Raw genomic sequence first — 24,163 nt, 5'->3', positions numbered from 1 at the left:
TCTCTGCCAACAGCTTCCAAACAACATCCAGCCTAGACCTGTCCTGCCACAGCTTGAGACTACCTCCCCTTGTTCTATTGTTGGTTGCTTTTAGTCCAGCCTATCCCCCAGCCCTACCCAGTCACAGAATCACAGAATCAAGCAGGTTGGAAGAGACCTCCAAGCTCATCCAGCCCAACCTAGCACCCAGCCTTAGCCAATCAACCAGACCATGGCACTAAGTGTCTCATCCAGTCTTTCTTGATCATCTCCAGGGATGGTGACTCCACCACCTCCCTGGGCAGCCCATTCCAATGCCAATCACTCTCTCTGGGAAGAACTCAAAGAGACAAGCAGGCAAAAGGAAAGCAGATGGGTCAGTCTATTCAACTAGAATCATTTTCTTGGCCTTCTCCAAGAGGAAAGAGATATAAGCAGTGCAAACAGTAGAAGCAAACAAGCTCAGTGTTGGGCCAGAAGAGTCAAGAGTGTTGCTCAAGAGTCAAACAAGCTGCCAGCTGCCTGAGAGGCTGTGGTATTTGTAGGAGAGGTGCAGCCTAGCACCTCTCAGATGGCAGATCTGGTGACCACAGTCCTCACCTCAGATTACTCAACCCCATAATGACTCAGTGTTTGCAGTGGAGACTGGCACCTTACCACTGAAGTCATGCATCATACTGAAACTGCTTTTGCAGTGTCTCAATCTAGTGTTTATTCAGCCAGCATGAAACTCTAAACAAGCTTCCAGAGCCAGCAGAGCCACAGAGACTCAGGAGCTTGTCTTTAAAAGAGTAAAGCACATATTAGAGTCAAGACCATATGAGTGAAACTGTGGTAGCAGTGTGCATGAGGCTTGCTGCTGGTAAATGTCAAGGCAGAGGTGAAACAAAAGTACTCATTAAATACTTCTGCTGAAGGTAATGAAAAGCTGGAAGATGAGAGGTGAAAGAATGAGAGCAGATAGCAGGGACATGGGAGTGGCCAAGGATGATGCTGCATTCAGGCCATATCAAAGATGGCTCAGTCTGAAGGAGCAGATGCCAGCCAGAGGGACCAGGACAGGCAGGCCAAGAACTGTCAGCTCAGGAGGTTCCACAAGCAAAGTGCAAGGTCCTGAGCCTAGGACAGGGCAATCCCAAATGTCAACACAGGCTGGAAGGTGTTTGGAGAAGGGCAGCAAGGCTGGGGAGGGGCCTGCAACACAAACCCTATGAGGAGAGGCTGAGGGAGCTGGGGGGGTGCAGCCTGCAGCAGAGGAGGCTCAGGGCAGAGCTCATTGCTGCCTGCAGCTGCCTGCAGGGAGGCTGTAGCCAGGTGGGGTTGGGCTCTGCTGCCAGGCAGCCAGCAGCAGAAGAAGGGGACACAGTCTCAAGCTGTGCCAGGGCAGTTCTAGGCTGGATGTTGTTAGGAAGTTGTTGTCAGAGAGAGTGATTGGCACTGGAATGGGCTGCCCAGGGAGGTGGTGGAGTGGCTGTGGCTGGAGGTGTTGCAGCCAAGCCTGGCTGGGGCACTTAGTGCCATGGTCTGGTTGGTTGGGCAGGGCTGGGGGCTAGGTTGGGCTGGGGGAGCTTGGAGCTCTCTGCCAGCCTGGCTGAGTCTGTGATTCTATGGAGAGTGATGAGATTGAGAGCAGTCCTGCAGGAAAGCACTTGGAGATGCTGGTGGATGAGAAGTGGGATGTGAGCCAGCAGTGTGCACTTGCAGCCCAGAAGGCCAATGGCAGCCTGGGCTGCATCCAAAGCAGCATGGCCAGAGATGGAGAGAGGGGATCCTGCCCCTCTGCTCTGCTGAGACCTCACCTGCAGTGCTGCATCCAGCTCTGGAGCACTCAACACAGGAAGAATATGGACCTGATGGAGCAGGTCCAGAGGAGTGCCAAAAACACAGAGAGCTGGAGAGCCTCTGCTACGAGGGCAGGCTGAGGGAGCTGGGGGTGAGCAGGCTGAGGGGGCTGGGGGTGTTCAGCCTGGGGAAGAGAGAGCTCTGGGGAGACCTAAGAGCACCCTGCCAGGACCTGAAAGGTGTAAGAGTATTATATAGAGGAGATTTAGAGTGCATGTCAGGAACAAGTTCCTTAGCATGAGGGTGGTGGAACACTGCAGCAGACTGCCCGGGAAGGCAGCTGAGTCCCCATCCCTGCAGACATTCCAGCTCAGGCCCAGCAAGGCTCTGGACACCCTCATGCAGTGGAGGATGTCCCTGCTCACCTGCAGGGCAGTTGGACTGGATGAGCTTTGGAGATCTCTCCCAACCCACACCATGCTATGACTCTACACCTCTATGATACATTGGACCTCCAGGAGTGTCTCCCCTGCCTAGCATGTCCCTGCTGAGCACCACTGACTGATCAGGCAGCAGGACCACGACGACTTCAGCAGCCACAAGCTCCCTTGGAAATCTCCTTTAGGAACTGCCCAATTCCCCAGCTGGCCATGTCACTTTTCACCTCTGCATTTAAACAGGAACCAAGAGGGAAAGGCTGCATGTGCTGGCTGTGGAAGATCTCCACCTAAGCATTAGAAATCCCTTTTAACCAGACTTTTCCTGACAAACTTGGCTGTGCTGCAGCCAGCACCCACTTCTGGAGATGAAGCTCCTGACAGCATCTCCAATTTAGCCTTCAGTCCCTCAGGGAGAGTTGGCTGATCCTACAGCCTGCTGCTGGCCACTTGTCATGTGTCTGCTATTCCCCTACCAGGTAAGCTGTGCACAGACAGTGCCCAGTGGATTGAACCTGCAGGACTGACAGCTGTCTTCAGAGCTAGGTGCTCAGAACACATCTTCCTTCCCTACCATGCAAGCAACCAACACATTCAGAATCACAGAACCAGGCAGGGCTGGAAGGGACCACAAGGAGCAGCCAGTGCCAACCCCCCTGCCATGCCCAGGGACACCCTACCCTAGAGCAGGCTGCACACAGCCTCAGCCAGCCTGGCCTCAAACACCTCCAGCCATGGGGCCTCAACCACCTCCCTGGGCAACCCCTGCCAGCCTCTCACCACTCTCCTGCTCAACAACTTCCTCCTCACCTCCAGCCTCACTCTCCCCACCTCCAGCTTTGCTCCATTCCCCCCACTCCTGACACTCCCTCACACCCTCAAAAGTCCCTCCCCAGCTTTTTTGTAGCCCCCTTCAGATGCTGGAAGGCCACAAGAAGGTCCCCTGGGAGCCTCCTCTGCTCCAGCCTGCACAGCCCCAACTCTTTCAGGCTGTGCTCACAGCAGAGCTGCTGCAGCCTCTCAGCATCCTCCTGGCCCTGCTCTGGACACTCTCCAGCATCTCCACAGCCCTCTTGTCCCAGGGGCTCCAGAGCTGGATGCAGGACTCCAGGTGGGGTCTCAGCAGAGCACAGCAGAGGGGGAGAATCCCCTCCCTGGCCACACTGCTGCTGCTGCAGCCCAGGCTCTGCTCTCTGGGCTGCCAGAGCACACTGACAGCTCGTACTGAGCTTCTCCTCCACCAGCACCCCTAAGTGCCTCTCCTCAGGGCTGCTCTCAAGTCAGGCACTGCTTTCAGCTGGCACAGGCTACAGGGCACGAGGAAAGAATTTGTTTGCTTTGGACTTCTTTTTTTTTTGTCCTGGAGTACTAAACAGAGTGAGAACAGTGACAAAAATCACATGAGCCCATTCAAGTGCTGAAGTGCTGAGGCAAGAGCCTTCATCTATGAAGGACAGAGGGAAGTAATTAGTATGATCAAACATATTTGGTAATTAGCAGCCAATTTGCTAAGGCCTGTAATTCTGCCAGCTACAAGAAGCTCCAAAACTACAATTTTAAAGCACATCCAAACCCTTAAAAGTCACACAGAAAATCACAGAATGGTAAGGGTGAGGAGGGACCTCCAGAGAGCATCCAGCCCAAGCCCTGCCAGAGCAGCAGCAGCCAGGGCAGGGCACACACAACACAACCAGGGGGGTTGCAGTGGCTGCAGAGAAGGAGACTCCACAGCCTCTCTGGGCAGCCTGCTCCAGGCCTCTGCCACCCTCACAGCCAAAAAGCTTCCCCTCCTCTTGCCCTGCCACCTCCTCTGCCCCAGCTTGCCCCCAGAGCCCCTTGTGCTGCCCTGGGCCAGCCCTGAGCAGAGCCTGCCTGCGTCCTGCCCACACTGCCCTGCACAGCTTGGGCACAGCACTGAGGGCAGCCCTCAGGCTGCTCTGCTGCCAGCTGCCAGCCCCAGCTGCCTCAGCCTGGCCCCACAGGAGATGTTCCCTGCCTGCAGCAGCTTTGGGGCTCTGGGCTGGGCTCTCTCCAGCAGTCCCCTGAGCTCCTTCTTGAGCTGAGTGGCCAAGCACTGGACCCAATAGTCCAAATGTGGCCTCAGCAAGGCAAAGCAGAGGGACAGGAGAACCTCTCTCCACCTACTAACCACAGCTCTCCCAACCCACCCCAGGATGCCACTGGCCTTGGCCACAAGAGCACTTACTGTTATTACTTAACATGCCTGTGTTTGAAATCCCCCTCACTTCCTCAGCTAGATAAGCTTCAGCACACGTTTGCTGTGGCAATGCAACTCAAACAAGCAGGCAATACCTGCAAGAAACCACCACCAAAAGGTTAAAAAAGGAGCTTGAGTCTTAACCAGTGGCTGGACTGGCCAAGCACTGCTCAAGAGCATTCTTCAGCAGCCAGAGCACTGGAGTGGCCTCTGTGTATTTACACAGGAACACAAATCCTTACACAGAACCAAGCACCCCTTAACATCCACCCCACCAATAACTGAAGAGGAAGTCATTTACCATGTGCAAAACAAAGGCTGGAGACAGAGGTGATTGCAGCCTCTCCCTTTCCCCTCTTTATCACAGGGCACAGCAGTTTGTTTTGCTGCCAGGCTCTCCTGTACCTCACAACCCTGTCTCTGGGTGCCTAAGAGTTGGACTGCTGAGCAATGACAAACGAAGCAGATCAGTTTTCAGTGACATGGAATTCCTGCTCACGCTTCCCAGACTCTTTTTAGCCAGACCTGTTCACAAGACTCACTTAACAAGACTTAAAAGATTGTGCTGGGTTGCAAGGCAGCCTCAAAGTTGGGTCCCTGATCTAAGGAAGGATGTCACAGAATCATTCCAGTTGGGAAAGACCTTTGGGATCATCAGGTCCAACCATCAACCCTACTCACAGAATCACAGAAACATCCAGGCTGGAAAAGGATCACCAAGTCCAACCTATAACCCTGCTCTACACCACCAAGCTCTCCACTAAACCATATTCCCAAGCACCACCTCCAAACAAGCTTCAAACACATCCAGGGGTGCTGATTCCACCACCTCCCTGGGCAGCCTGTTCCAATGCCTGACCACTCTTGCTGGGAAAGGGTTTTTTCCCTCTGACCCAGTCTAAACCTCTCCTGGGGCAGCTCGAGGCTGTCCTCTCTTGTTCTACATCAAATCAGCTGTGATAGAGACCAGCACCAACCTCTCTACACTGTCCTATCAGGTAGCTGTAGAGCAATGCCTGACCACTCTTGCTGGGAAAGGGTTTTTTCCCTCTGACCCAGTCTAAATCTCTCCTGGTGCAGCTTGAGGCTGCTCCCTCTTGTTCTACATCAAATCAGCTGTGATAGAGACCGGCACCAACCTCTCTACACTGTCCTATCAGGTAGCTGTAGAGAGCAAGGAGATCTCCTCTTAGCCTCCTCTTCTTCAAACTGAACAGCTTCAGCTCCTTCAGTTACTCCTCATAAATTCACTCTTCTCCAGGCCCTTCACCTTGCCCTTGCTGAGTGCAGGGCAGTAGGACTGGATGACCTTTGGAGGTCCCTTCCCACCCAGACCACTCCACCACTCCCTGAGAAGTAAGCCACAAAACAAGAGATGCATTTTTTAGGCTTCCATGCCAAATCTGCAGAGGAATTTCCAGTTCCATGATGGCAAAGCTTTTCATGCATAGATGGGGCAGGACAAAGGGAGAGTCCTGTCCTCCTCTCTTCCACGAGCTACCAGATGGGTCCCTCTAGGTCCAGGAGGCTCCATACCGCCCTGGCACTGCTTGAATATGGGAGCAGCAACACTGCAAAGATCCTTCTGCTGATTTTCAGTAACCCCCAACCAGTTATGCAAGAAGTTTTGGGCCAGGCTTTGTCCACTCAGCAGTTTTTGGGTGGGGTTCTTTGACTTTTATTGCCAGGTAGGGAGGTTCAGACTGCAGGCAGGAAATCCTTCCAAGTGTGCTAGGAAATGCACTGGAAGCTGTGCTAGGAACAGAGCTGTGGGGACAACCCAACTGCTAACACAGACCCAGGAACTCAACCCTGCAGCTTCAACATGTGCTGAATGGCTGCAAGGCTGCCAGACACCAGGATCACTGTTAGCTGCCATGGTTACTAACTGAGTTTTAACCCTGCACCATGGAGAGAAGCAGTAATGCTCCCAAAGTCATCTAGTCTGAAGAGACTCTGAATCATAGCATCAGCCAGGCTGGCAGAGAGCTCCAAGCTCCAACAGCCCAACCTAGCACCCAGCCCTGCCCAACCAACCAGACCATGGCACTAAGTGCCCCAGCCAGGCTTGGCTGCAACACCTCCAGGCACAGCCACTCCACCACCTCCCTGGGCAGCCCATTCCAGTGCCAATCACTCTCTCTGACAACAACTTCCTAACAACATCCAGCCTAGACCTGCCCTGGCACAGCTTCAGCCTCTGTCCCCTTCTGCTGCTGCTGGCTGCCTGGCAGCAGAGCCCAACCCCACCTGGCTACAGCCTCCCTGCAGGCAGCTGCAGGCAGCAATGAGCTCTGCCCTGAGCCTCCTCTGCTGCAGGCTGCACCCCCCCAGCTCCCTCAGCCTCTCCTCACAGGGCTGTGCTCCAGGCCCCTCCCCAGCCTTGCTGCCCTGCTCCAAACACCTTCCAGCACCTCAGCAGCTCTCTGCAATGGAGGAGCCCAGAGCTGGACACAGCACTCCAGGGGTGGCCTGAGCAGTGCTGAGCACAGGGGTGGGCACAAGAACCTCCCTTGTCCTGCTGCCCACACTGCTCCTCAGCCAGCCCAGGATGCCATTGGCTCTGCTGCCCACCTGGGCACACTGCTGCCTCCTCTGCAGCTCCTCTCTGCCAGCACCCCCAGCTCCCTCTCTGCCTGCCTGCTCTCAGCCACTCTGGCCCCAGCCTGCAGTGCTGCTTGGGGTTGTTGTGGCCAAAGTGCAGAACCCTGCCCTTGGCCTTGTTCAGTCTCATCCCATGGCCTCTGTCCACCCATCCAGCCAGGCCAGGTCCCTCTGCAGGGCTCTGCTCCCCTCCAACAGCTCCACAGCTGCTCCTAACTTGTTGTCATCTGCAAACTTGCTGATGCTGGACTCAACCCCCTGCTCCAGATCATCAGTAAAGATGTTGAACAGGACTGTGCCCAGCTGCCAGCTGGATGTGGCACCATTCACCACCACTCTTTGGGCTTGAACATTCAGCCAGTTCCTGACACAGCATAATGCTGACAGCACTTTTCCTGCCTGACAAATGCTTCAAAACAAGAAAATCAGAGAATCACAGAATGTTAGGGGTTGGAAAGCACCTCTAGAGATCATCCAGCCCAACCTCCCTGCCAGAGCAAGAGCACCTAGAGCAGGTCACACAGGAAGGCATCCAGGTGGGGTTTGGAAGTCTGCAGAGAAGACTTCACAACCTCTCTGGGCAACCTGCAGCAAGGCTCTGCCATCCTCACCTTGAAGAAGCATCTCCTCAGGTTGAGGTGGAACCTCCTGTGCTCCAGCTTGGGCCTGCTGTTCTTTGTGCTGCCACTGGGCACCACCACACAGAGCCTGGCACTTGCATCCCAGTTTGGTGTCAGCAGCAAACTGGCTGAGCAGACTCTGTCTGTGTCCTCATCAACGGCACTGATGAAGATGTTGAACAGGACTGGCCTCAGCACTGATCCCTGGGGGACACCACTGGTCACAGCCCTCCAGCTGGACCTGGCACCATTGATCACCACCCTCTGAACTCTATTTTGTAACCAGTTCCTAATCCATCTCACTGCCTGCTCTTCCATCCCACACTTCCTCAGCTTGCTCACTGGAATATCATGGGAGATGGTGTCAAAGCCTTGGTAAGGTCAAGGTAGACTACATCCACTGCTCTCCCTGCATCTGCACATTCAGCTATGGCATCACAGAATGCTATCAGGTTAGCCCAGCATGACTCCAATACTGAAATCAGCCTGGACAGGAGGAAGAAGTTGTTGAGCAGGAGAGTGGTGAGAGCCTGGCAGGGGTTGCCCAGGGAGGTGGTTGAGGCCCCATGGCTGGAGGTGTTTGAGGCCAGGCTGGCTGAGGCTGTGTGCAGCCTGCTCTAGGGTAGGGTGTCCCTGGGCATGGCAGGGGGTTGGAACTGCCTGCTCCTTGTGCTCCCTCCCAACCCTGATTCTATGATATGCATACAGATAGATAGCTAAATACATCTTTCAGTACAGATATGTCTTAGAATACATTAAAATACACATAAATACATATTGAAATACATATAAATGTCTTAAAATATATTGAGATATAAAATATATCTTAAAAGACATAAAAACTGTACTAAAATATACTAAACTTTATATTAAGACATACAAAATAGATATAAAGGAGGGGAAAAGGGAGAAGAGAGAGCCAAGACTAAGAAAAGGTGAGGGTGCTATGAAGCAAAGTGATCCTGGTGCCATGTTCTTCAGGATGGTTCATTTCAAGGCAGCACTTCAAGAGACATCAAATCACAGCAAAGGTCAATCAGCACAAAAAAAGGCATTTCATGATTTCTATTCCTCATTATTAACTCTTGACAGCTTTGATAGATGCTGCTCAGCTCCATCCCTTCTCAGCCCTTCAGGCTGCTTCTGTTAGAGCCTCCTCCTCCTCCTCCTCCTGCCTTCTTTATGTCTCAGAGGTGAATCATGGCTGCTCTCTGTGCTGTCTCAAAGGCAGGTTAATTAGCTGCCTTCTGAGTAATGAATCCTAGTGCAGTAAGCAGGCAGTGCCCACTGTTTAAAAACACATCCCAGTTTGGGTTAGTTATGGAAGCATTTTTCCTGGAGCTGGGTGAGGTACCCAGGGGAACAATGCAGAAGGCAGCAAAGGATTTTTGCTTCCCATGTCCTTTGTTTTCTAAGGTGCTCCATTAAGTGACACCTCAGTTTCTAGCTGGCTACAGTTAGAGCATTCCCTGTTCTGGAGGCTGAGGCAGCTGGGGCTGGCAGCTGGCAGCAGAGCAGCCTGAGGGCTGCCCTCAGTGCTGTGCCCAAGCTGTGCAGGGCAGTGTGGGCAGGACGCAGGCAGGCTCTGCTCAGGGCTGGCCCAGGGCAGCACAAGGGGCACTGGGGGCAAGCTGGGGCAGAGGAGGTGGCAGGGCAAGAGGAGGGGAAGTTTTTTGGCTGTGAGGGTGGCAGAGGCCTGGAGCAGGCTGCCCAGAGAGGCTGTGGAGTCTCTTTCTCTGCAGCCACTGCAACCCCCCTGGCTGTGCTGTGTGTGCCCTGCCCTGGCTGCTGCTGCTCTGGCAGGGGGGGTTGGACTCAATGATCTTTGGAGGGATCCTCCAACCCCTGATGTGCTGTGACTGTGTGATGCAGGTTCTCTATTCCCTATCTTGAGCATTCCATGGAGGATGTGACACTCCCTCTATTAAATGGTGGCTGAAGATGCCTGATGGTAAATGGTGAAATCACCACTGAAGAAGGCCTAAAGAAGCATGGGGGGGGTTTAATACCTCATGTGTGGGAGCTCAAAAAGGAAGAAAATAGTGTAAGAGATGACAGATGCATTCCCAGACTCCTTTAACAACTTGGAAACAACAAGGTCTATTTTCCTATGCAATGAAAGAGCAACCACAGATTGGGAAACAGCCCTGAAGCACTTCTGTTGTGTTGATTCAGACCTACTCACCCTCTCAAGGGACAAACAACCCTTCTACCACGCCACCAAAATTCAATTCCTACCTCTTCAGCTCAAACACTTTGCACCATTTAGCTCTAACCAAGGCACAGAGGCTTACACAGACATTGGGAGCTCCAAGTGCAGATGGAAGACTCAGCAGTAGCAACATTGGTTGACATCAAGTCAATGGGTCCAGCTCTGGGGACCCCAACACAAGACAGACATGGAGCTGTTGGAGAAGGTCCAGAGGAGGGCCACAAAGATATCAGAGGGCTGCAGAATCTATTTTCATAGAATCATAGAATCCAGCAGGTTGGAAGAGAGCTCCAAGCTCCAACAGCCCAACCTAGCACCCAGCCCTGCCCAACCAACCAGACCATGGCACTCAGTGCCCCAGCCAGCCTTGGCTGCAACACCTCCAGCCACAGCCACTCCACCACCTCCCTGGGCAGCCCATTCCAGTGCCAATCACTCTCTCTGACAACAACTTCCTCACAACATCCAGCCTAGACCTGCCCTGGCACAGCTTCAGCCTCTGTCCCCTTCTTCTGCTGCTGGCTGCCTGGCAGCAGAGCCCAACCCCACCTGGCTACAGCCTCCCTGCAGGCAGCTGCAGGCAGCAATGAGCTCTGCCCTCAGCCTCCTCTGCTGCAGGCTGCACCCCCCCAGCTCCCTCAGCCTCTCCTCCCAGGGCCTGTTTTCTGAAGATGGACTGAAAGAATGGGTGATGTTCAGCCTGGAGAAGAAAAGGCTGCAGGGAGACCTTAGAGCTACATTCCAGTGTAGCTGAAGGAAGCCTGGGAAAGGACTGTTCAGAAGGGATTGGAGTAACAGCACAAGGGGCAATGGTTGGAAACTGGAGCAGGGCAGAGTGAGGTTGGACACAAGGAAGTTCTTTACAGTGATAGTGGTGAAGTCCTGGCACAGGCTGCCTAGGGATGTGCTTGAGGCCCCAGCCCTGAAGACATTCAAGCTCAGACTGGATGTGTCCCTGGGCAGTGTGATCTACTTGGAGGTGTCCCTGCTGCCTGCAGGGGACTGGACAGGATGGCCTTGGAGGGTCCCTTCCAACCCAGTGCAATCTGTGACTCTGTGTCAATGGGTGGGAACAAAGACACAGTTCAGGACCTTGCTGCTGCCAGCTCAGACAGATGTCAGCTGGGGTGGAGAACACAAATGCACCTTCATTTCCCAAAGGGGAAGCTCCTCCAGGAAAAGGCTTAAGAGTGATCCCAAAGACCCCTTTCCATAGCACCCCCTGTGATGGCCAAACCAAGAGGTGAACCCCTGCATTAGGAGAAACAAAAAAGGATTCACTTTCCCATGCCAAAAGCAGGAAGAAAAGGTTTTCTCTGCATGAGCAGAGGTGCTCATGTTTGGTTGTTTGCCTTCCATATTAACACACACCTCTGAGATGAAAAAAGGTTCAGTTCAATACTGCAGGAGAAGCTCCAAAGCACATTAAATGGCCCCATTTTAGCTCTCATTGCTCTTTTAAGCTGTTTGTGCCAAGGGGTGAAGTGAAGCAGGATATTGGTAATGCAATTACCTCCCTCATAATAGTTTTATGCTTCTCAATCTATTTAGTGGGCTTTGGCACAGTGCAACTCTTGTAAGGGTGGCTCAGTACCAACTCTGCCAAGCATTTAGCACCTATTAACTACTGCAGTCAATACTCTATCTGCTGCCTCAGGAGATGGGTTTCTTGTGTGTGCCATCAAAGGAGATACATTTTGTTGTTTCATGATCTTTTTCTCTTCCAGAAATCAAAGCCCACAAACCAGGGAGCCAGACCCAAAGAGCTGCAGTCAATGGAGTTGCTGGCAGCTGGCCACAAGTGGTGGTCCTCAGGGCTTGGGATTAGGACCACTTCTGGTTAACATCCTTATCTTGATGTGGATTTGGAGTGCACCATCAGTAACTTTGCAGATGGCATCAAGTTAGGTGGGAGTCTGGATCTGCTTGAGGGTAGGGAGGCTCTACAGAGACTCAGACAGATTGGGTCAATGGGCTGAGGTCACAGAATGGCTCAGGCTAGAAAGAACCTCAAAGGTCATCCAGTTCCAACCCCTGGACATAGGCAGGGACACCTCCCACTAGAACAGGCTGCTCAAGGCCTTGTCCAACACAGTCAATTGGATGTGCTTCAACAGGTCCTGTATTTGGACCACAGCAACCCCATGCAGCACTTCAGGCCTGGGGAAGTGTGGCTGGAAAGTCCAGCAGACAGGGACCTGGGGGTTGTAATGGACAAGCAGCTGGATAGGAGACATCAGCAGGGCTTGAAGCGGGGAGAGGAAATGGACTGAAGCTTGAGGAGGGCAGATTTGGACTGCAGATGAGGAAGAAATCCTTTGCAGTGAGGGTGGGGACACTGGCACAGGCTGCCCAGGGAGGTTGTGGATGTCCTCTCCCTGGAGGTGTACAAGGCCAGGCTGGACAAAGGCTGACACCACTGAAGGTGTCTCTGCCCACAGCAGAGGAGCTGGAACTAGATGACCACTAAGGTCCCTTCCAACCTAAAGCATCCTATGAATCTATGGACCCCACAGATTTCAGCCTCCCTGACCAAGCTGGAGCCTCTGGGGAAGGGGAGAGGGGAGAGGGGAGGGGGAAGGGAGGGAAGGGGAAGGGAGGGAAGGGCAAGGGAGGGAAGGGCAAGGGAGGGAAGGGCAAGGGAGGGAAGGGCAAGGGAGGGAAGGGCAAGGGAGGGAAGGGCACGGGAGGGAAGGGCAAGGGAGGGAAGGGCAAGGGAGGGAAGGGCAAGGGAGGGAAGGGCAAGGGAGGGAAGGGCAAGGGAGGGAAGGGCAAGGGAGGGAAGGGCAAGGGAGGGAAGGGCAAGGGAGGGAAGGGCAAGGGAGGGAAGGGCAAGGGAGGGAAGGGCAAGGGAGGGAAGGGCAAGGGAGGGAAGGGCAAGGGAGGGAAGGGCAAGGGAGGGAAGGGCAAGGGAGTAAGGCAAAAGCCTTGTAGAAGAAGAGTCTGTTGGCACATAAATCAAAGGCTAAATAGTAGGTCCTAGCTAAGCTGGCCTTACCTGAAGTTCTGCAATGCTGCAGCAAAGGAGGACTAATCACCCTGCTGGAGGGGAAGTGAAAGGCTGGGAGGATCAGTGGAAAGGAGAGGACACTTGAAAGGGGAAATCAAGAGAGCTTAGGCTGTCTGCTAAGTTGCAAATATATATATGATTGCTCCCTAAAAATACAACAGAGCAGGAGGAATAGAGCAAGAACAGGAAGGGAAGGGACTATTTAATCAGGAATACAAATCATGAGTCAGGATCTGGCAGGAATAATTCAGTGTAAACAAAGGAGGAAGCTTTTGCTGTAGGATTTTTTTGAGGGGGAGCTTGTTTTGGTCTGGGTTTTTGTCAGTTGGCTGGGGGGGGTTGGTTTGGGTTTGATTTTTTTTTCTGTTCTTCTTTGGTTGTTTTTTTTTTTTCCTTTGGGCTTTTGTCTTTTTGGTTGGTTGGGTTTTGGCTTAGGTTTTTCTTTGTCATCCTAAGAGCAATATCCTGAACAATAACTCAAAAGCAGCAAAAAAAAAGAACATATTTTTTAATGCACTAAACCCCCTGAAGCCCTACCAAGGTAGAAAGCCAAAAACCTCTCTCCTCAAAAAAACCTCTCTCAAGCATCACCCTTAAATCCTTTGGAGCAGATCTTGCTGAGCTGCTGAGAAAAGCTCTTGCACAGGAGCAGGAGCAGCAAGCCCTGCAGCTGCAAGCTCTGCCCAGCAGCTGCAAGCTCTGCCCAGCAGCTGCAAGCTCTGCCCAGCAGCTGCAAGCTCTGCCCAGCAGCTGCAAGCTCTGCCCAGCAGCTGCAAGCTCTGCCCAGCAGCACCTCACTCTGAGCCTTGCCTTTCTTCTCCCCTTCCCGGGAGTCAGAAACCTGCTCCAGACAACCACACATGGTTGTTCTCCCTCCTACCTTCCTTTTTAGCCTCATCCTTTCCAGTATATGAGGATGATGAGGGCACTGGAGCACTGCCTGATGAGGAGAGGCTGAGGGACCTGGGGCTGCTTAGTCTGGAGAAGAGAAGACTGAGAGGGGATTTAATCAATGTTTATCAATATCTGAGGGCTGGGGATCAGGAAGGGGGGATCACATTGGGTGATTCTGTGCTCCACAACCTCCCTGGGAAACCTGTGCCAGTGTCTCAGCACCCTCAACCTGTGCTTTAAAGTCCCACCATCACCTCTGGAATTAAGGGAAAAAAGGTTTCCCTAAACATTCCCTTCTTATTTCTTTAGCATTGGTAAGATAAATCCATGCAGCAGAAGAGACTAAATCCATTGAGACAAACATTCCCTTAGGTACCTCCTGCATAACAGCTGCAAGTGGAAGCTATGCCAGTAACTAATTGAACTTCTGCCTTGGGCTTTAGCAATTTCAATTCATCTGCTGTAAATTAATTGTGGTTTTAAAAAGCAAGTAGGTAATTTTCTTTGTGAACTATGTCATGTACACACATCCACACAGAAAAGAGCAGCATCATAGAATCAAGCAGGCTGGGAGAGAGCTCCAAGCTCCCCCAGCCCAACCTAGCACCCAGCCCTGCCCAACCAACCAGACCATGGCACTAAGTGCCCCAGCCAGGCTTGGCTGCAACACCTCCAGCCACAACCACTCCACCACCTCCCTGGGCAGCCCATTCCAGTGCCAATCACTCTCTCTGACAACAACTTCCTAACAACATCCAGCCTAGACCTGCCCTGGCACAGCTTCAGCCTCTGTCCCCTTCTTCTGCTGCTGGCTGCCTGGCAGCAGAGCCCAACCCCACCTGGCTACAGCCTCCCTGCAGGCAGCTGCAGACAGCAATGAGCTCTGCCCTGAGCCTCCTCTGCTCCAGGCTGCACCCCCCCAGCTCCCTCAGCCTCTCCTCACAGGGCTGTGCTCCAGGCTCCTCCCCAGCCTTGCTGCCCTGCTCCAAACACCTTCCAGCACCTCAACATCTCTCTGCAATGGAGGGGCCCAGAGCTGGACACAGCACTCCAGGGGTGGCCTGAGCAGTGCTGAGCACAGGGGCAGAATAACCTCCCTCATTCTGCTGCCCACACTGCTCCTGATGCAACCCAGGATGCCATTGGCTCTCTTGGCCACCTGGGCACACTGCTGCCTCCTCTGCAGCCAGCACCGACCACCTCATCCAGTCTCCTTTAAAACACCCCCAGAGATGATGACTCCAGCACCTCTCTGGGCAGCCCATTCCAAAATGTCATTTAGTCCAACCCCCTCTGCAGTCAGCAGGGGCAACCTTCAACTAGATCAGGTTGCCCAGAGCCCTGTCGAGCTTCTCTAGCACAGAGATTCAGTGGCCTGAACAAGAAATGTCTCCAGTAGGCTCCAAGGGACATATCTACCCAAACAGCAGCCACAGCTAACTCTGATCTTCAGAGGCAGCCAAGGAAGAGGATCTAAGCCCCACTCTTGCCACACAAAGGGAAAGCCAGTTCAGAATGACAACCTCTGCAAAGGTAATGCATGCAAGGGCAGGCTACCTTCTGCTACCCCACCTTAACTGGGCACCTTAATCTGCTACCCCCACCTGAACAGAGCAAAACAGACTGGAATGATTTGCCCTTAAAAGTTTTGTCCTTGGGCCATAAGAATTCATTCCCACTGACAGACATTTTAAATCTGAGCTTTCAAAAGAGAAGACAAGGAACAGACTTCACAGAGAGGCCATTTGAAGTGCCAACATTGCTCCATGGAGTGTTTGCTGCTGCTGCTGCTGCTCAGCGACTGCAAGAAGACTCAAGACACACACAGAGGCCCAAAGTCATACCTCAGTGTGCTCAAGAAGAAGCAAACCCCAAAGGAAATGCATCTGCTTATTGCCAAGAGGCTGTGCAAACTGAAGAGAGCTCAGACTAGCTGAGCTTTGGAGCAAGTCCAGGGGGCTAATGCAGCAAACCACCACCAGCAGACTCCACAGGCCAAAGCCATGCAAAGTAACTCTTGTCAGAAGCTCTCAGTAGCCTCCAAAAGTGAAACCCCAAAAAGCCAAACCAAAATCAGAGGAACTGATGTTGATTGCTTTGTTGGCTGCAGTTTTAAAGGAGGCCAACTGGAGGAAACCCTGGAATGGCTCAGGTTGGAAGAGGCCTTAGATATCTACTTCATCCTCCTTCCCATGGGCAGGGACACCTCTCAACTAGACTCAACTGTTTAAAGGCTCATCCAACCTGGCCGTCAAGACTCCCAGGGAGGAGGTATCCAAAGCCTCCCTTGACAGCCTATTCCACAGCCTCAGCACCCTCACACTGAAGAACTGTGGTGGTGAGGAGAACACAGATGGACCTGAAGCACTCTTGTCCTCCAGTTGCCTTCCCTGAAGTCAGGACTCTTTACAGGACCCTTTCCTGAGCAGAACACAGATACACCTGAAGCACTCTTGTCCTCCAGTTGCCTTCCCTGAAGTCAGGACTCCTTACAGGACCCTTTCCTGAGCAGAACACAGATGCACCTGAAGCACTCTTGTCCTCCAGTTGCCTTCCCTGAAGTCAGGACTCCTTACAGGACCCTTTCCTGAGCAGAACACAGATGCACCTGAAGCACTCTTGTCCTCCAGTTGCCTTCCCTGAAGTCAGGACTCCTTACAGGACCCTTTCCTGAGCAGAACACAGATGGACCTGAAGCACTCTTGTCCTCCAGTTGCCTTCCCTGAAGTCAGGACTCTTTAGAGGACCCTTTCCTGAGCAGAACACAGATGCACCTGAAGCACTCTTGTCCTCCAGTTGCCTTCCCTGAAGTCAGGACTCTTTACAGGACCCTTTCCTGAGCAGAACACAGATACACCTGAAGCACTCTTGTCCTCCAGTTGCCTTCCCTGAAGTCAGGACTCCTTACAGGACCCTTTCCTGAGCAGAACACAGATGCACCTGAAGCACTCTTGTCCTCCAGTTGCCTTCCCTGAAGTCAGGACTCCTTACAGGACCCTTTCCTGAGCAGAACACAGATGCACCTGAAGCACTCTTGTCCTCCAGTTGCCTTCCCTGAAGTCAGGACTCCTTACAGGACCCTTTCCTGAGCAGAACACAGATGGACCTGAAGCACTCTTGTCCTCCAGTTGCCTTCCCTGAAGTCAGGACTCTTTAGAGGACCCTTTCCTGAGCAGAACACAGATGCACCTGAAGCACTCTTGTCCTCCAGTTGCCTTCCCTGAAGTCAGGACTCTTTACAGGACCCTTTCCTGAGCAGAACACAGATACACCTGAAGCACTCTTGTCCTCCAGTTGCCTTCCCTGAAGTCAGGACTCCTTACAGGACCCTTTCCTGAGCAGAACACAGATGCACCTGAAGCACTCTTGTCCTCCAGTTGCCTTCCCTGAAGTCAGGACTCCTTACAGGACCCTTTCCTGAGCAGAACACAGATGCACCTGAAGCACTCTTGTCCTCCAGTTGCCTTCCCTGAAGTCAGGACTCCTTAGAGGACCCTTTCCTGCTTTACAGGAACTGTTTTGAGCTGCCCAGAGAGGACCCTGGATGTGGTCCAGGGTGGTTTGGACGCAGTGCTTGGGGATATGATTTAGGGTGAATCTTGCAGGGTAGGGTTCTAGGTTGGACTTGGTGATGCTGAGGAGCTTTGCCAGCCTGGGTGTTTCTGTGAGCAGTGACTGCCATGTCTGCTTGACCTTTCAGCATGGTACTTGTGGATATGCTGAAGCTTCTAAAGGTTGGTTGGGAAGTTTGCAGACGCTCCTGAGAGCATTATCTCTGCTCTTGTGACCTGTGAGAGTTCCTCGTCTTTGTTCCTTCCCCTTCTCACTTCTCCTTCCTCCTCCTCTTCTGCTTCAGAGAAACCACTCCATTGGGTAACTGAAACGTGCTCAGAGTGGTTACCTCCAGCTAGCTTGTGCTCAGCAGGGGCTGTTGGGACTGAGCTTGTAATCAGAAGACAAAAGTACAGCCTTGTGCTTATCCCCAAAGAGATGGAGCCTTTCAGTGCTACACCTGTCCAGGAGGCACAGTCTGGTTGCCACAGAAGGATGGCAGATGTCAGAGGGAGGCTTTTTCCAGCAGTGCCAGGGATGTTTGAGTTTGTGAGGTTTGTGCTGTGCCCATCCCTGCCATCACAGAACTAAAAGACTGGAAGCAGGCAGCAGGTGCACAGGAATCACAGAACGTTAGGGGTTGGAAGGGACCTCCAAAACTCATCCAGTGCAAGCTCCCTGCCAGAGCAGGAGCACTTAGGGCAGGCCACAGAGGAAGGCAGCCAGGCAGGTTCTGAAAAGCCTCCAGAGCAGCAAACTCCACAACCTCTCTGGGCAGCCTGTATTCTGCTGCTTTGCTGATCAGACTCAGAGCAGCAAACTCCACAACCTCTCTGGGCAGCCTGTATTCTGCTGCTTTGCTGATCAGACTCAGAGCAGCAAACTCCACAACCTCTCTGGGCAGCCTGTATTCTGCTGCTTTGCTGATCAGACTCAGTGCTTCCTCGCTGCACACTTGCTGCTGGCAGGAGAGCAGCTTAGCAGCACAGGCTGCTGCACAGCTTTCCACTCTGCACCCATCTGCAGCCAGCAGAGAGGAGCTGCAAGGCAGCACAGCACTGAACACAGCCTCAGCTTTCTGCTGGCAGAGCTCAGGCTGCTGCAGAGCACGGAAATGCTTCACTAACATTTCTGAAGAGGCCATTTGGTGCCCCAGCTACGTTTCCTGCAATGCTCTGGAGAGTGGAGCTAGCTTAAAGAAGCCTTCCTAAAGAATCTTTTTGGATACCCTACTGCCTTCAGTTTGGGGCTCCCCACTTGAAGTGGGACAGGGATCTGCTGGAGGGGGTCCAGTGGAGGGCTGCAAGGATGATGAGGGGACTGGAGGGCATGGCTGATGAGGAGAGGCTGAGGGACCTGGGGCTGCTCAGTCTGGAGAGGAGAAGGCTGAGGGGGGATTGGATCAATGTTTATCAGTATATCTGAGGGCTGCCAGGAGGGGGGGGCAGGCTCTGCTCACTGCTGCCTGGGATAGCACAAGCAGCAATGGGTGTAAGCTGCAGCACAGGAGGTTCCAGCTCAACACAAGGGGGAACTTCTTCACTGTAAGAGTCCCAGAGCCTTGGCACAGGCTGCCCAAAGAGGCTGTGGAGTCTCCTCTGGAGCCTTTCCAGGCCTGTCTGGATGTGTTCCTCTGTGATCTGTGCTAGACAGGATTGCCCTGCTCTGGCAGGAGGTTGGACTCAATGCTCTCTTTGGGTCCCTTCCAACCCCTAACACCCTATGATCCTATCCCTTGCACTTAAAAAGCACTAAATCAACTTTTCAGCCACTCTTTTCTACTTGTCTCATCTGCTAACAGCTGAAGACAGAAGTGGAATTACTGCTGGTGGGGATCTTAACTACTGTTCTAGGCTCTTGCACAACTTCCACATCTGCTATTACTCCAATCCTGTCACTTGAGAAGAAAGTCTGGATCCTAACTATGGCTGGAGAAGGACTGTGTCAAGGGCCAAGGGGCAATGGTTTGAAATGAGAGAAGAGCAGATTTAGACTGGATGCTAGGAACAAGTTCTGCATCAGGAGGGTGCTGAAATACTGCAACAGGTTGCCCAGGGAGGTAGCTGAAGCCCCATCCCTGGAGATCTTCAAGGTCAAGCTTGACTGAGCAACCTGATCTAGTGGAAGATGTCTCTGATGACTGCAGGGGGTTGGACTGAATCATGGCATCAGTCAGGGTTGGAAGGGAGCACAAGGAGCAGCCAGTGCCAACCCCCTGCCATGCCCAGGGACACCCTACCCTAGAGCAGGCTGCACACAGCCTCAGCCAGCCTGGCCTCAAACACCTCCAGCCATGGGGCCTCAACCACCTCCCTGGGCAACCCCTGCCAGCCTCTCACCACTCTCCTGCTCAACAACTTCCTCCTCATGTCCAGTCTGAATCTCCCCACCTCCACACCCACACTGGATGCCCTTTGGAGGTCCCTTCCAACCCAGACCATTCTATGATTCTATCCTCTGTTTCTTCCACTCACTAAATGAAACCCTCAAACTCCTCTGCTGCCTTGCAAGCACAGAGAAAATGTACTGGGCAGAGAGGCAGGTGGCTAAGAACTGTACTCAGCAGCAGCTACCTTGAACCAAGAGGAGTAGCTGCAAATACCTTGGAGAGAAGGAAAACAAAAAGATATAAAAGGAGAAGGGGGGGAAAGGAGAAGATTACAGCTCAACTAAGTGCTGTATATGCTAACTACAACCAGAGTGGACTTTCCCACAACACTATCAACTTGCAGGCTAGGGCAGGAAGCCTGGCAGGTATGGCTGGTAATGAACTGGCAGAAGCTCCTACCACTGACTGAATTAAGCCACCTAAGCTGCTTTAACTGATCAAGCTTTTACTGGCCCAGCCTTTTTGCCTGCTCTGGATGGCCCTGAAACAAAGCTTCACTGTAGAGCTGCTTCACAGCAGCAGCTCTGGCAATCTGTTACACCAAACACTCTTACAACCATGGAACTACAACAGCACAGGCAGTGCAGAAGAGATGCAAGCTCCTGGCTCAACATGAAACTACAACAGCACAGGCAGAGCAGAAGAGATGCAAGCTCTTGGCTCAACCATGAACTACAACAGCACAGGCAGAGCAGAAGAGATGCAAGCTCCTGGCTCAGCCATGAACTACAACAACACAGGCAGAGCAGAAGAGATGCAAGCTCCTGGCTCAACATGAAACTACAACAGCACAGGCAGTGCAAAAGAGATGCAAGCTCCTGGCTCAACATGAAACTACAACAGCACAGGCAGAGCAGAAGAGATGCAAGCTCTTGGCTCAACCATGAACTACAACAGCACAGGCAGAGCAGAAGAGATGCAAGCTCCTGGCTCAACCATGAACTACAACAGCACAGGCAGAGCAGAAGAGATGCAAGCTCCTGGCTCAACCATGAACTACAACAGCACAGGCAGAGCAGAAGAGATGCAAGCTCCTGGCTCAACCATGAACTACAACAGCACAGGCAGAGCAGAAGAGATGCAAGCTCCTGGCTCAACCATGGAGCTACAACAACACAGGCAGAGCAGAAGAGATGCAAGCTCCTGGCTCAACATGAACTACAACAGCACAGGCAGTGCAAAAGAGATGCAAGCTCCTGGCTCAACCATGGAGCTACAACAGCACAGGCAGTGCAAAAGAGATGCAAGCTCCTGGCTCAACCAGAATGTTTACAAAAGACAATTTGGGTTTGTATTGCCTCATGCTATGGGGTTTTGCTGCAGATCATATTTACACCATGGTAAGGCCTCACTCAAAAGCACACACAGGCAGAGGATAAGAAAAACTACATTAAGTGGCCACTTAACATCACCTACTACTACAGCCATGGGATTTTTTTCCTTTGCACACCTAGAAAATCATGGAATCATAGAATCCAGCAGGTTGGCAGAGAGCTCCAAGCTCCAACAGCCCAACCTAGCACCCAGCCCTGCCCAACCAACCAGACCATGGCACTAAGTGCCCCAGCCAGGCTTGGCTGCAACACCTCCAGCCACAGCCACTCCACCACCTCCCTGGGCAGCCCATTCCAGTGCCAATCACTCTCTCTGCCAACAACTTCCTAACAACATCCAGCCTAGACCTGCCCTGGCACAGCTTCAGCCTCTGTCCCCTTCTTCTGCTGCTGGCTGCCTGGCAGCAGAGCCCAACCCCACCTGGCTACAGCCTCCCTGCAGGCAGCTGCAGGCAGCAATGAGCTCTGCCCTGAGCCTCCTCTGCTGCAGGCTGCACCCCCCCAGCTCCCTCAGCCTCTCCTCACAGGGCTGTGCTCCAGGCCCCTCCCCAGCCTTGCTGCCCTGCTCCAAACACCTTCCAGCACCTCAGCAGCTCTCTGCAATGGAGGAGCCCAGAGCTGGACACAGCACTCCAGGGGTGGCCTGAGCAGTGCTGAGCACAGGGGTGGGCACAAGAACCTCCCTTGTCCTGCTCCAGCCCAGGATTCCATTGGCTCTCTTGGCCACCTGGGCACATGAGCACACTGGGCACACTGTAATTAATCATCACTTGTAATTAATCACTCTGTATTTCCTCTGAATCAGGTTGCTACTATCCCCTGGGGGGGCTGGACTAGGTGACCTTTGGAGGTGTCCCTTCCAAGCCAAACCACTCTGCTGCCATGGTGCACACTGCTGCTATCAGTGTAATGTCTGCACAGTACTAACAACGCTGATTCAAGCCCAGGTCTCCTCCTGCTACTACAGATCATGCTCCAATGGTGTGAGCTTCCCTTTTTTTTCCACTCAAGCAGCTAATATTAGTTCCCCTTAACTAAAAATAATTGCCTGTAGCCAGCACTTATCTTTAATGTTGGTGCCTGTTGCCAGATCTGACGAGAGGATACCAAGTCTGGGATTCCAGACAAGTTTGCTAGCACCACAATCCAGTAAAGAGAGAGCAATTTAGCCTCTCCCTGCAAATCTTGTTTTCCCTTTATGAATGTCTGAAAACATCACTAGGAGAGAATCCAGCTGGTAGCACTCAGAAGCACATGGTGGTGGTGGTTAGAATTCCAGTGCCATCTCCCTGTCTGTTGCCCCACACTGGGTACTAATATGAGAGGCTCATCTGAGTACCCAGGCTCAAAGGCATGACTGAGAGAGGCTCCACTAACACAGCCAGCCTTCAAAAACCACTCTCAGACACAGCCATAGCAAATATCTTGCTCTTGAGAGGGCTCAGTGTCATGGAGCTTCAATCTGACAGCATAAGGGCATGGTGCAGAGACTGGAGAGGCAGGTTACGAACGCACCACGGCTCCAGGCGTGAGGAAAGAAGCCCTGAAGGAGCTCTTCAACCCCAAAGGAACTCTTCAAGCCTGCAACTTGTACATCCAGTTTCAGCTCCATGAGAAAATGAAACTCCCAGAAGAGCTGCTGGGAGGGGGAATGGGAAGAAAAGGTTTCTGATGGAAACACAGGAACCTTAAAAACCCAAGCAGTGGGGAGCAGAGTCCACTCATGTCTCAGCTCAGAGGGAGACAAATGCTCTTTTACCTCGTCCAGAAGGGGTAAAGGCAGAAAACACAAGCACTCACACAGAGGATTGGGATAGAGTTGGAAAGTTTAAATGCAAAGGCTATTCAGAGCTACACAAAACAGTACAATGCATATAAAACACAAAGAAGTTCACAGCCCACCTCAGCCACAGTTCTCCAAGAACCTCCTCAAGCCAAAGCTTCACCCACATCTCCCTTTAAACCAGGCCAGCAAACCCAGTGTCCCCCCCCCTCCACCATGCCTCTCTACCCCCCACAGCAAATCACTGTGAGGTAGCTAAAGTTTGGTTTGGCAGCTCCAGGCCTCCCAGCTCCAACAGCCCAACCTAGCCCCCAGCCCTGCCCAACCAACCAGACCATGGCACTCAGTGCCCCAGCCAGGCTTGGCTGCAACACCTCCAGGCACAGCCACTCCACCACCTCCCTGGGCAGCCCATTCCAGTGCCAATCACTCTCTCTGACAACAACTTCCTAACAACATCCAGCCTAGACCTTCCCTGGCACAGCTTGAGGCTGTGTCCCCTTGTTCTGCTGCTGGCTGCCTGAGACCTTGAGCAAGCTGGGCCAGTGGGAGGTGTCCCTGTCCTGTCCATGGCAGGGGGGTTGGAACCAGATGATCTTTAAGTTCCCTTCCAACCTAAGGCATTCTATGAATCTCTGAACAACGAAATCACTCAGATTTGCATCTTACCTTCTGCCTGCAGTTATCAGGCATTCACTGGGTCAGGGATTTGGCCAGAGCTGATGCCAGTGGATGAATCATATCTTACAGGGTCATGGGCACTTAGTGCAGACAATGTGACAGTGACAAGCAGCAAGATGGGGAGCTTGTTCATGTGCTGGCAGAGCCCTGGGGGGGCAGCATGATAAGAAAGGCTGGGGAGAGGGAGCCAAGCCCCAAAAAAGCAACAGTAAAGGTACAGTCATAGAACCAATCAAGATTGGAAGTGACCACAAGGATCTTCTGGTTCCAACTGCCCTGCCACGGGCAGGGACATCTCACACTAGATCAGACTGGCCACAGCCCCATCCAGCCTGGCCTTAAACACCTCCAGGGATGAGGCTTCCACCACCTCACATCCCTGAGCAACCTCTTCCAGGCTCTCACCACCCTCATGCTGAAAAACTTCTTCCTAAGATCCAGCCTGACTCTCCCCACCTCCAGCTTTGCTCCATTCCCCCCACTCCTGCCACTCCCTGTCAGCCTAAGTAGTCCCTCCCCAGCTTTTTTGCAGCCCACTTCAGATGCAGGAAGGCCACAAGAAGGTCACCTGGGAGCCTCCTCTGCTCCAGCCTGCACAGCCCCAACTCCCTCAGTCTCTCCTCATAGCAGAGCACCTCCAGCCCTCTGAGCATCCTTGTGGCCCTTCT

At 52.8% G+C, this 24,163-nt stretch overlaps 1 protein-coding gene across 8 annotated transcripts in view; it reads right to left on the bottom strand.

The window, feature by feature from the left end:
* SH3KBP1 (SH3 domain containing kinase binding protein 1) overlaps positions 1-24,163 on the bottom strand; it is a 178,440-nt gene that overhangs the window by 120,137 nt on the left and 34,140 nt on the right. The window contains exon 1 of one of the 8 annotated variants that reach the window (XM_064152052.1): positions 4,405-4,461. The exons of the other annotated variants lie outside the window; for them this stretch is intronic. The gene's annotated coding sequence lies outside the window, so the exon portion shown is untranslated. Of the gene's footprint in view, positions 1-4,404; positions 4,462-24,163 lie in introns of those variants that run through there. 8 annotated transcript variants of the gene reach the window in all.

This window comes from Pogoniulus pusillus, chromosome 12 (assembly GCF_015220805.1).
Source record: "Pogoniulus pusillus isolate bPogPus1 chromosome 12, bPogPus1.pri, whole genome shotgun sequence".
NCBI lineage: Eukaryota > Metazoa > Chordata > Aves > Piciformes > Lybiidae > Pogoniulus > Pogoniulus pusillus.
The sequence above is the reverse complement of the archived record's forward strand: the minus strand, read 5'-3'. Positions and strand labels throughout refer to the sequence as shown.